The sequence below is a fragment of the Gymnoscopelus microlampas genome, assembly GCF_963454915.1.
Source record: "Gymnoscopelus microlampas genome assembly, chromosome: 8".
Taxonomy (NCBI): Eukaryota; Metazoa; Chordata; class Actinopteri; order Myctophiformes; family Myctophidae; genus Gymnoscopelus; species Gymnoscopelus microlampas.
The window spans coordinates 16,625,140-16,638,596 of NC_139945.1; the positions used below are offsets into that span (position 1 = coordinate 16,625,140).

General features: G+C 44.3%; 1 pseudogene across 1 annotated transcript in view; it reads left to right on the plus strand.

Annotated features, from left to right (window-relative positions):
• The first annotated feature begins 5,369 nt into the window (after nt 1-5,369).
• The window catches only part of LOC311050330 (leucine-rich repeat and fibronectin type III domain-containing protein 1-like protein), a 45,548-nt pseudogene continuing 37,460 nt past the window's right edge, over nt 5,370-13,457 (plus strand). Inside the window, exons 1-3 of the transcript in view lie at nt 5,370-5,549; nt 9,086-9,286; nt 12,403-12,569. The product of the transcript in view is annotated as a leucine-rich repeat and fibronectin type III domain-containing protein 1-like protein (transcript). The remainder of the gene's footprint in view (nt 5,550-9,085; nt 9,287-12,402; nt 12,570-13,457) is intronic.

Consider the following 13,457-nt stretch of genomic DNA (forward strand, 5'->3'; position numbering starts at 1 on the left):
TCAGTGAAGGAAATATAGGAAAGAACGGTGAAGGAAACTTGGGAAGGAACTGTGTATGAAGATAGGAAGGAGGAACTGTAAATGAAAATCTTGAAGGTATTTTGAAGGACGATAGGAAGGAACGTTAGGTTAGATAAGAGGGAACATCAGGGCAGCCATATAGCTGCCCTGATGTAGAGAGACCGTCTAGGAATCAGAAGGTCACCGGTTCGCTCCCCAGCCCAAGGGGACCTTTGACAAAAAATATCCCAAAGAAGCAAGGACCATATTATATTATGAAGGAAGGTAGGAAGAACAGTGAAGGGGGAAGGAGCAGGGAAGGCAAATAGGAACACAGAGAGATGTCGCTCGTCAAACAGTTGTGTACTTACAGTACATGTACGTAAAGACAGCACGATTTTATAGGCACAGCACACACGGACACGGACACGCACGCACGCACGCGCGCGCGCACGCACACACAGCACACGCACGCACGCACGCACGCACGCACGCACGCACACACACACACACGCACACGCACACGCACACACACTCATCGGTCACCTGTCACACATACATACGTCATTGCATCTGAATGTGCACACCTACTGTACAAGAATGATTATTACAGTATTCAGCTATTGATTATTTCATATTGTTCATTAAAATGCTCTCTCTCTCTCTCTCTCTCTCTCTCTCTCTCTCTCTCTCTCTCTCTCTCTCTCTCAGCCTGCTTTGAGTTCTCATTCTCTCAGATTGTGTGTGTGTGTGTGTGTGTGTGTGTGTGTGTGTGTGTGTGTGTGTGTGTGTGTGTGTGTGTGTGTGTGTGTGTGTGTGTGTGTGTGTGTGTGTGTGTGTGTGTGTGTGTGTGTGTGTGTGTGTGTGTGTGTGTGTGTGTGTGTGTGTGTGTGTGTGTGTGTGCGTGTGTGTGCACGCATGCGTGTCAGTGTGGCGCAACATCCCCACCAGCTGGCAGGAAATGGAAACTGCGGCTTGTAAAAAAAACCAAGATCTTGTCTTCTCCTCATCCTTCCCTTTTCCTTCATTCCCTCCTCTCCTACCTCCTCTAACTCTTCCTCACTCTGTCCTGTTCTCTGGCTTTCCTGTCTATGTTCTCCTCTTTCACACCCCCATCCGCCATCCCTTCTATCCATTCTGCTGCTCTGTCCTTCTCTCTCACTCCTTTCTCACCCTCTCCCCCATTGGACCACCTTTCTGTTTAACCCTCTCCCCCCTTTGTCTGTCTGTCTGTCTGTCTGTCTGTCTGTCTGTCTGTCTGTCTGTCTGATGGTTTCTGTCTTCAATCTCCCCTCCTCTTTTATTCGGTTAATACTAACTCTCTCTCTTTTAGTTTACCCCTCCCTCTCTTCCTTGCCTGTCTGTCTGTGCATGAATATCTCTCTCTCTCTCTCTCTCTCTCTCTCTCTCTCTCTCTCTCTCTCTCTCTCTCTCTCTCTCTCTCTCTCTCTCTCCTGTCAGACAGGTGTGTGTGTTTGTTTGCTGTCAGGCTATAATATGGCATGCCAGCCCAATTAACTAGCTGGCACCTACTACATGTGTGTGTGTGCTGTAGCCTGTGTCTCTGTGTGCGTGTCCTTATGTTAGTATCATATGCGTGTGCCGGTGCTTGTTTGCGCGTGCGTGCATGCTTGTGTGTCAGTGCATGAGAGGATGCGTGTGCGCGTGTGATTGTGTTTAACTCACGTCAGCAGCAGCACCGGTTTGTGCTTCGTCACATAGACATGCTACTCCACAAGGTATTTCCAGCTGATAAACAGGCGGAGTTGTTTCAACGTGATTTATTAGTCATGCCAACACTAATTCTTGGTTTTGTAAATAAATTCTGTTTTGCCGGGATTGTGTGCATCCGATCCCTTCCTGTCACGTCTCTCAAGCCAAGTTGTGACAACTCGGTCCACATTCCTTCAGCAGCATAGTAGGCAAAATGTTGCCAAAGGTATCTGTCAAAATGTCAAAACATGAAGAGAAGGGTATATGAAATAATGGGCTGGCAACACATATACTGTACCTACCTGAAATGAACTGCAAGAAAGCTGTGAAAATGGACTCATACAGTCGCTGCCCTTTGAGGAGATTTATTAACTAGATTTTTAACCGAAATCATTTAACACTGTTCTTTTTTGCTGTAATTCGCCTCTCCCTCGAGGATCAGTGAGTGAGTGAGTGAGTGAGTGAGTGAGTGAGTGAGTGAGTGAGTGAGTGAGTGAGTGAATGAATGAATGAGTCAGACCCAGTAAACTAGCTGGTCAAATAATGGTAATGAAAACCAGCAGAGTAGAGAGTTGAGGCATTATAAAAACATTCCCACTGTCTCCATCTCAGATTTCATATTGTCTTTCCTACACGGTTTCCCTCTCAGCTTTCTTACCGGCTGTCTTTCCTAGGCAATCTCCTTCTCAGCTGAATTCCTACTGTCTGTCTCTACTATTACTGTCTCCCTCTCAGCTTTCCTACTGTCTGTCTCTCCCATATTCTCCCTCTCAGCTTACCTACTGCCTGTCTCTCCTGCACAGACTCCCTCTCAGCTTTCTTACTTTACTGTCTGCCTCTCCTACGCCGTCTCCCCCACTCAGCTTTCCTACTGCCTACTAATATAGAAAAACACTGTGGTAAGGGAGGTAGCAGAGAGAGAGACAGAAAGAAAAAGAACAGACAGATGGCACACATAAACTGCTTTGCAAACACAGGGGCAGGAAGATAGAGATATCTGGAGGAGATGGATGATAGAGGAGACAGAATGATGAGAGAGGGGGAGAAGAATGGTATGAAGTGGTAGGGGGGTAAAGGGTTCAGGAAGAAAACAGCCTTTATTTTATTATCTGTCCGATATGTCTGCAGAGACAGAGAGAGAGAGAGAGAGAGAGAGGGGGGGACGAAAGGTGAGTCTGTCTGTCTTTACACATGTTGACACCCTGATCTCCTGTAGCCTACTTATCTCAGTGCGGTTGACCTCCCTGTGTGTGTGTGTGTGTGTGTGTGTGTGTGTGTGTGTGTGTGTGTGTGTGTGTGTGTGTGTGTGTGTGTGTGTGTGTGTGTGTGTGCGTGTGTGCGTGCGTGCGTGCGTGCGTGCGTGCGTGCGTGCGTGCGTGCGTGCGTGACACTCTATGCTCTCTTCTGTATGCTAGCTTGGCTGAAATGCTGAGTTTTGAATATTTCAGCACCGTAAATAAAAGAGTGTCAATACTTTTATGTGGAATAGAATTCCCCTTCGCAAGCATTTTCTTAGTAAGAGCTTTGGTGTTTTTGTTGTGATACTGTGTGCGTGCGTGCGTTTGTGCGTACTCGTGCCCGTGTACATACACCTGCCGCTTCCATTTGCCTATAGCCACACATTGTCTGCGTACGTTTCGTTTTCCCATCCTATGGTCTTCGGAACATTTCACAGGCCGTGCGTTTCACAGGCCATGCGTTCCATGTGACACACCGTGCGTGCATGGTGCGTTGCGATGCAACGCGCTGTGAGCCTGTGAGCTTGCATTAAGCATCAGGCAGATGTATGTAGCAGTGTGCAGTTCTCTCCGTTGAGCAGAGTGTAATCAAAAGTTAATGGTTATCATCAATTACATTTTTCCAATCTACTCTGGACGACTTACTCAGCACAATGACAAAAGCTGCATAAACTCCACTCAAACTTCTCTCTTGTCACATGCTCACTTTCTCTCTCTCTCTGTCTCTCTCTCTCTCTCTTCTCTCTCTCTCTCTCTCTCTCTCTCTCTCTCTCTCTCTCTCTCTCTCTCTCTCTCTCTCACTTTCCTCGTAATCCCACCTTCTTCCTTCCCCTGCCTCTCTCTCTCTGTTGATCTTTTTCTTTCCCACCTTTACTGTCTCTCCTCTCCTCCTTCTTCTGTCTCTCTTTATCCATCTGCCTCACTTTCCCACCCTCTCTCTCTCTCTTTCACTCGCATAACCACATCCATCTTCCTATGACACCCCCGCCCCTTTACCTGTCTCCATCTCTCTCTCTCTCTCTCTCTCTCTCTCTCTCTCTCTCTCTCTCTCTCTCTCTCTCTCTCTCTCTCTCTCTCTCTCTCTCTCTCTCTCTCTCTCTCTCTCTCTCTCTCTCTCTCTCTCTCTCTCTCTCTCTCTCTCTCTCTCTCCCCAACTAATCCTCTTTCAATTTACCCCCCCCCCCCTCTCTCTATAAGCATATGGATCGTTCAATCATACCGGTGATGCATCTGGTATTTAATGTGCGTGTTCCTGTGCCCACTGATGGTAGAACACACACACACACACACACACACACACACACACACACACACACACACACACACGCGCAACCATGGATCGAAACTCACCCTGCTCTGTTGCCGCATGCTGTCTTGACCTCGGCTTTCCTGCTGTTTATATCTCAATAAAGAGGAAATACAAAGGGGACCTGACTTCCCACTCGCTTTAAAAATTGATCCTGTAAAGTTATTGATTCTGTAAATCATCTCTGACCCTGTAATCATCCCAGCACTGCTTTGGGAGAGTCCAGGGCTGCTGCAGTGTATCATGACAAAGCTATACGCAAACTAATGGTTAATTTACACGGCTATATTTTTTGTCTCTGCCAAGCCGAAAGGCATGGCGAGAGAGTATGTTTTACCCCCTGTCCGTCCGTCCGTGTGTCCGTCCGTGTGTCCTGTCCGTCTGCGACCAGCTAATCTCCGGCACCGTTGGCCCGGTCGCTGCGAAACTGTGCACACACACTCCCTGGATGCCAATTCAGAACCTCTGCACATGGGCCTGTTATAGCGCCACCAGGAGGCCGATTTTTGAAAAACTAATTTTGATACTATATCACTACTACAGATTTTCTCCAACATCATGCATGGTACACAGTATCTCTATGGTCATGTGAACATTCCCACTAGGCCGAGGAAGAAATGCCACCCTTTTCACATTGGCCTGTTATAGCGCCACCAGCAAGTCTAATTTAGCAAAACACATTTTTGGAACAAAATGCCTAAAATTTGTGCTCCGAGGAGCACTTTTTCTAGTTTTTCTATTCTTTTGCGTGCAACACACCATGACAAAGTAGAAATGAGGCTTAACTCCTCACTCCCAGCAGCTACTACCATCTATCTATATCTATATCTATCTATCTATCTATCTATCTATCTATCTATCTATCTATCTATCTATCTATCTATCTATCTATCTATCTATCTATCTATCTATCTATCTATCTATCTATCTATCTATCTATCTAAATCTAACCTAACTCTTTCTTTCTCGTTCTCCTCTCTGCCAGGAGTGCAACAGCCATGGATCTCCTCTGCCCTCTCCTCTCGCCTCCCCTCCTCCCCCTGTTCCTCCTACTCCTGCTCTCCACCCTGCCCTCGCCCTCCTCGGCCACGACGGCCGCCTCCGCCATCCCCATGTTGTGTCCGAAGCGCTGCACGTGTCAGAACCTGCTGCCCTCCTACACGGTGCTGTGCGCCAAGACGGGCCTCCTGTTCGTGCCGCCCAACATCGACCGCCAGACCGCCGAGTTGCGTCTCATGGACAACTTCATCACCACGCTGAGGCACCGGGACTTCGCCAACATGTCCAGTCTGGTGAGGAGGCCACTGGTGGCAGGATTTTAACCCACCTCCGACACTTTAACTTTCTTTTTTTTTTACGGCATTGGCGCTCTATAGGGGCTGAGCCGTCTAGACCAGTGGTGCTCAACCTGTGGGCCGGGGCCCAGTGGTGGCCCGTGAGGAGAATATTGCGAGTGGGCCCCCCAAATAGCTGGCAAAGATTGGGAGGTCAGGGTTCGATCCCCGGCCAGGTCATATCAAAGACTATGAAAATGGGACCCAATGCCTCCCTACTGCATGATAGTTTTTTACTACTAGATTCTGGAGATAGGCTCCTGCCCTGTGGGCCACATGACTTGGCGAGGCTTACTTTATAAAAAATAACTTATGTTTCTTTAAAACCTTTCTTTAAAACCTCAATGTTTTCATTGTGATACTGATAAATAGGAAAGTACTACGTTAATACTACCATTGATTCAAGATCACTGCCTAATTTTATGTGCATGCTGCCAGTGGGCTAAGGAAGTAAATCAAATATTATTCAAATGGGTTTTATAATTGCTTTAATATTTAACTTTTAAAACTTATTTTATACTGGAAGTCAATGGATTGGGCCGGAGCTTATCAGACGACACCTTGTCCGCTATCACAGAGTGTCCCAGAACCAAAACTAAAATCCCAGATTCTGTCCACTTTGATTCAACTGCTTTAATGTTTAAAGGCACCATTACCCATAATGCTGTGCTCTAGCTTATTTTAGTGACAAGCATACAGTGGTGTATGGCAGTGCTGACTTAAGCAATACTTATTCCGTCTACAAGCAGCCAAAATGTTGCGCTAAAGCACACACCATGACTCTTACTGAAGGCATGTGTGCGGAAGTCACTTTTTTATTTTCATTTGATCGCTTTTTATTTGTTGTAGATACTGTGATACATTTGCCATACATATTCACAGACAGATATACTGACAGCCTTGAATAGTTACATGGTCAACGCCCTCTAGTGGCTCAATAGTAAGTCTAAAGGGATACCTAAACATAGTCAACACACCCTTTTCACAGCAGACAGTTTTACAGGTAAACACAGCTGAAGGTGATAGTGTAAATGATGGGGGTGTTTCATTTAGGTGTTTCTGAAGTGTCGTAAGTATTTCCAAGCCAGTTGAGCTCTGACACCTTGTGATTGGCTGAGGTACGCAGAGGGACCGCTCACTTTGGCTCACTCAACATCCTGCCTACTGTATGTGCATGGTTTTACAACAAAAGCATGACATTTTAAATCACTTGAAAACAAGGCAGGTGCACCAACAGCGAGGCCTTGAGGCTCGTGAGGCATGGCCAGAGCAAGCCAACAGGCGTGCAAGTGCCCACATGGAGCAGCCAATGGCGTCACGCGTCAACGAGCACGCCGTCCGAGTCAGCAAGCCATGGTGGATGGAATGGGTTATCACGTTTCTCTTGGGGTTTTGCTTGGGAATCGCCTAGACGCGATTCTGTGTGTCAGCATGAACTTAAGACAGATTCTGCTAACAGCAAAAACAGAGGAAGAAGAAACTATATATGTTTTCCTTTTTTTTAACTGAATGGGCTCCCATATTGGCATGAACTTAACCGTACAGGAGCTGTCCATGCTGACAGTAACACCTACGAAACACACCTGCAATTAATGTTGCTATACCCTCAGCTCGGTTTACCTGTCAAAATGTCTGCTCCTTTAGTGCTTAACAAGACAGGAGGTACAATTCAAGTCCATGGAGCCTGACCCCCCCCCCCACACACACACACACACACACACGCACATATTTTTTAGCAAAGGTTTTGCAGTGAATCAGTGTCCCTCTCATTGTGATCACTGAAGTTACGTGGAGTTTTTAAAAATATTTGGAACATGCTGACATACAGTATAGCACTGTTGTACAGTATAGCTGACCATGTGGAATACGATATATTGCTTACGACAAATACTACGTTATTTCCTGTATGTGGACGTGTGTGTGTGTGTGGGGGGGGGGGGGGGGGGTTCCATTGCACTTTTAGCTTTGTGTAATATTAGCTTTGTTAAATATGCCACCAACACTGGCAAGGTTAAAGGTCCACTTCCCTGTTGGGGATCACTGAGTAAACGCAATTGGGACATGTAGGGCAGGTCTATGAACTCATTTTAAAGGTGCTGTGATATAGCTTTGTTAAAATACGTGTTAAATAGCTCTATAATCCAATATTAATCATTGAGTTACAGGGGTTCAGTTACAGGGATCTCTCCAGCTCTTTAGTAAACAGCAAAATACATTTACAGTTCAGGATACCAATTTCATCCAATCAGGAGAGAGAACTCATACAGGATACAGGATAAACAGGTGACATTGGAAGTGATGAAACAAACAAACAAATGAGCAGACAAAATTGGAACTGGAACACAAGCTGGTAAATTATCTTTGTGCTGTTCTCTCTCCTGATTGGATGAAATTTGGCGTGTTTTCTGTTTATTAAAGAGCTGGAGAGATGGGGAGACTCCTGCTATTGAACAAACACTCTATAGCGGTGGTTCTCAAAGTGGGGTCCGGGGACCCCAAGGGGTCCTTGAGGAGGTTCCAGGGGGTCCCAAGATAAATAATGGATAGCTAGGAACCCTTATGTGGCATTTGGTTCCATTTGTACACTTTCAGAGTTATGGTGGTCTGTGGTCTAATGCAGGGGTTCTATATAGATGCAGTTCCTATATACATCAGCTATATTTAAAAAAATCTCGACATTTTTCTAAAATGTTTTTATCACCGCAAATCTTGTATGGGGTCCCTGACAAAAAAATATTTTCAGATTGGAGTCCATGGCCAAATACACATCAATGTGGGGGTCCTTGACATGAAAAAGTTTGAGAACCATCACAATATAGAGCTATACACAAAATGAATCAAATAAAAACTCTTGTTTTGCAAAGCACTGTAGTGGGTGACCTTGTGCCCTGACCTTTCTGTGCAGGATGAGCACAAGACAAAACAAACAAGCCCTCCACATACATGACAAAACAAATAAACAGCTCATTTTGTATTCAACTGTCTGTTCACCTTTGGTCCGCCGAAAGGTTAGACAGATTGCTAGTTGGCTACAATAACACAATTAAACATTTATCATTCCAGAAACGTTCCCATTTCAGTTTATCGAGGGACACATGAGAGATGATCCAGTCCGACAAAGTTTGGAATAAGGCAGCATGATGAAACAGTGATGTTGTTTCAAGTTGAAAGACACCACGACACGGCTAGTGTCGTTATATTTGATTCTGTTTTTATTTTTTATTTTTTTTATTGTATTTATTTATTTGTTTATTTTGACGGGACACTGCATATTAATGAACAATACAATCAATGTAATGTAAATACAGTGGATTTGCTAATTAACATCCGCAGTCCCCACAAAAAAAAACTAAAAACAAGCAGACATACAGTAGAGTACATTACATTACATTACATTTCACAGGGAAAGCAAAGCATGAATACAAAAACAGAGGTACAAAACAGGTACAAAAATAAATATATTTCACAGGGTACTTGTTTGTCCCTCCTCCCAGATCCACCTCACCCTGAGCAGAAACACCATCAGTCAGATCCGGCCGTACGCCTTCGCTGACCTCCAGGACCTCCACGCCCTCCACCTGGACGCCAACCGCCTGACCTTCCTGGACGACTCACACTTCCAGGGCCTGCTCAACCTCCGGCACCTCATACTGGCCAACAACCAGCTCCACAGTATAACAGAGGGAGCCTTTGAGGTACTTTATTACTACTACTAGTACTATAACTCATTGTTGATTGATTGAATAATGTATTAGTCAGAACTGTAAACAGAACAGCTACGTATTCAATTCATCAACATAGCATAACAAATGAACACAATAATACATGTCATCAACAAACACGAAACACTGTAATGTACAAAGGAGAAAAAAAGGAAAAAACAGCAGCAGTGAATGACACCTCCTTTCTATGGGAATATGCATTTACCTCCCCTTGTGGTTTCCTGATAGATGTTTTTCAGGCCAATTTGGAAAGAAAGCAGTGATTTACATCTTTTAATGGATGGGGTCAGGGCATATTCCACATGTGGCAGTACTAGAATGAGAATTTGTCCATACTGGCCAACAAACCAGCTCCACAGTATTCCAGGAGGATATTAAAATAGATTGTCATTCAGCACTTAGATTCAGACGTTATAAAATAAAATGATGTATGAGTGTATTAGAACTGAGTTGAGACATGCTTTGTTAAACTCCACACGGTATCAAACCACTCCTCTCTATTTCTATTTCTCTCTTTATCCCTCCCACTCTCTGTCTATATATACGCCATAATTATAAAGTATAGGATCCTCAACCAGATTATCAGATGTATTGTAGTGGAGCTTCCGGGCCTAGGTTTCACATGTACGTACTGTACATGTATGTAGTTGGTACCTAACCAGTGCATCTAAGTGACAATAAAGTAAATCCGTATCCAGATCTTCTGGCTTTGAGACAGCATACAGCAAATCTTTACTTTCACTCAAAAAGTTGTATGACTGGCTGTGACACATCAGTGTCAATCATACTGTTCAAGCTTCACTTGTGAGACGTTTTAACATGCCTTTAGTGTTTATGATATAGAATATTTTTTAAGGCATGACCAAGCCATCTAGAACTGTGTGTGTGTGTGTGTGTGTGTGTCTGTCTGTCTGTCTGTCTGTCTGTCTGTCTGTCTGTCTGTCTGTCTGTCTGTCTGTCTGTGTGTGTGTGTGTGTGTGTGTGTGTGTGTCTGTCTGTCTGTGTGTGTGTGTCCTCTCAAAGTCCATGCATAGCATCATAAAACAGAATCACCTCCGTCCATGAAGACGTAAAGTGAAGGTCATACAAGGAGTGTACACGGAGAATACAAAAAAAACAACAACAACACACACTAGGAATAAAGAATCAGAGAGTAGCAGCAGTATCTGTTGGTTCTAGCTCTCGTGGGCTTGAAGGTGCTGTGTGCAAGGTTCTTAATGGCTATAAACATGTTTCCGTGCCAGTGTCCTTGGCATTGTGTAACACTTGAGGCTGCCCCTGACCGCAGACAGGCAGTCATGGGGGATGGGTAAATATTGGACAGCTAGGACAAACCGGTAATAAAGTGTTTCCTGTTGTTATTTCACCTTGAAGGATGTCTCACACTATCTTGCCTGTCATACAGTGAGCCCTCTCTAAGGAGCCATGCCTTCTCTACTGTATGTCCTAGATAACCAACCAGTGCTTGATGTGTTTCTGTGAGCATTTAATCAATTTTGACGGAATTCAGTTTGAAGACCTTCCACTGTTTTTGTTTTGGTTCTGGGTGGAGCTCGCTGTCTATAGACCAATGGGCAGGATTACATTGTCAGATATTTGGAGCCACAGTTTACCAGAAAAGTCAATATCTGAAAATGCTTTTTTTTGTAATTGTGTGTACAGCTCTGGAGGCATCTTCCTTCAGTGCATTTATCGAGAAAGAGGCATACCAGGGATTTAACAGATGGAGACAAGGATATGTTTTTCTTGTTTCTTGACTTTAGTTTTCTGTAAGTCAATGCTGAAAGACTGTTCATCATGACAATACTCCAAAACCTTGTAACCCATTTTTTCACCCAGTGCCAATTGCCTAAGCTGTAATCCTGGGCGCTACTCTCCCTCTGCCAGCCTGGGGAGAGCCCCGAACTGAGCTCATGCTTCCTTCAATACATGAGCAGGCCGCTACTTATCAACTGACAGGGGGGAATTTCCCCGGTAGGACGTAGCACGTGGAAGGAACACGTTATTCCAACCAGTTCCTTTCCCCTCCATCAGGCGCCCGGTCTGACCAGGGGGAGGCAGTATAGAGACCAGGATTACTGCATGTTTTTTGTGAGGGTAGCTACCCTAGGGCAGTGTTTCCCAACCGCCGCGCCGCGGACCTTTACTGTACCGCGTCGGAATGCTAGGTGTGCCGTGTGGCCGTGTAAGGTGTGAACCCAACCCCCCGGGAACAATAGAGGCTATCGTCCGTCAATACGGCCATCGTCCGTCTCACGGAAGGCATTTGTAAAATCGGCCAAATGATTAAGTCCCCATATAACCCCTATATACTTCATGGTACGTGAAATAGTTAAAATAGACGATGAATGAATAATCATTAATTAATTGTAATGAGGCAAAAGATTTAAATAATTATTGATTTGAAGTCATAACGCCCAGCCCTACTCAAGTGTACTAAGTACTAAGGTGTTACATAGTGACACTGAATGTCGTTCAGATTGTGAGCACTGTATGGAGGAAATTATATAAAATAACGTCTGTATAGCAGGAAGGACGCTGTCCTGTCTCTAGCTTTCTTCCTCACCATCTCTCTTCCTCTTATTTTCTACTGTCACTGTCACTGCATGCCTTCATCAATTTCTAATGATTACAACAAAGCTGTCACACAGACTCTCTTTCCATGCTCTCTCTCTCTCTCTCTCTCTCTCTCTCTCTCTCTCTCCATTTTTAAATTAGGTTTAATTAATTGTTCTTTATCGGTGAAAGAGAATACATCAACAGAATATAGACAATGTATCAAGTCTGTCTGTCTGTCTGTCTGTCTGTCTTTTCAATATGGTCACAATCAATAGAATTCAGCTCATTTCAACACTGCTGTGTTTCCAAAACAGGATGAAAGTTGAGCTCCTTCTGTCTTGTTTTCAATCCAAAACAAAAAATTATGATGCAGGTCCATTCAATCCAGTGGTATGATAAAAGATCAACATTTGATCTCTCTCTCTCTCTCTCTCTCTCTCTCTCTCTCTCTCTCTCTCTCTCTCTCTCGACATAAACCATAATCTTTGATATCTCTCTCCCTGTGTGTCTCTCACTCTCTGTCTCCGCAGGACTTCTGGGAGACTCTAGAGGACCTGGACCTGAGTTATAACAACCTGGTGGACATTCCATGGAACACCATTGCCAGGCTGGCTAGTGTCAACCAGCTTAGTCTGGACCACAACTTGATAGAGAGTGTCCCAGAGGGGATCTTCTCCAACCTCCACAAGCTGGCCAGGTCAGTATCTGACACTAATAGAGTACCGAAGTCTGACGTAATGTATGTATCCTACCTGCGTCACGGTTTTGTTTCAACATCCTGAATTCCCATAGAAGTGTTTAATATCGCGGCAAATAAGAACTGTGTTCCAAAAATAAACAAATGAGCCCGGCGGTTTGACTCTTATGGATATGAAGCATCAACTGACGGCGAGAAAACGTTACGGTTAATTAATACAATTTTTGCCAGAAACAGACTGTATCAAATATGGGTGACTATCGTAAACGATACAGTTTGTTTATTTTTGGACCACAATTCTTATATGCCGCGATATTAACCACGGCTATGGGAATTCAGAATGGGGAAACAAAACCGTGACCCAGGGGATGTCAGGACTTGTATCGTCCCGTCTTGTGATGTCACAGGCCCTGGAGTCACATACTGTGATGTCATAGTAATGTCATACGTCCTTGTTTGGTGTGTCTTTGGTCAGACTGCAAGATATTGTTTGGAAATGGGGGGTCCGCGGATAGTTTATTGTTGAGGTGGACTGGTTTTTACAATGTAAAACAATGATGAGTGTTAATTTAACACTCTTAGCACAGAGGATTTTTGCTGTGTAAGATGTTGGACTATATACTAAAGCACAAGATCTTATTTAGTGCCAAAGATATTGTACTGATATAAAAACCATTCTCTGATACCATACAGTTTAGAAAAACATTGCACTGACACTGATATTTAACGTTTAATCGATTTCAGTTTCACCTGCAACTTTCACCTCATAACTAGATTTTTATAGATCAAATAAATCAGTGCAACCCTAAAATTGACTATTATCATCCCGCTTGTACACTCAAAGTTGAATTAACACATTGGCTGCCAGCTTTTTTTTTTTTTCCTACA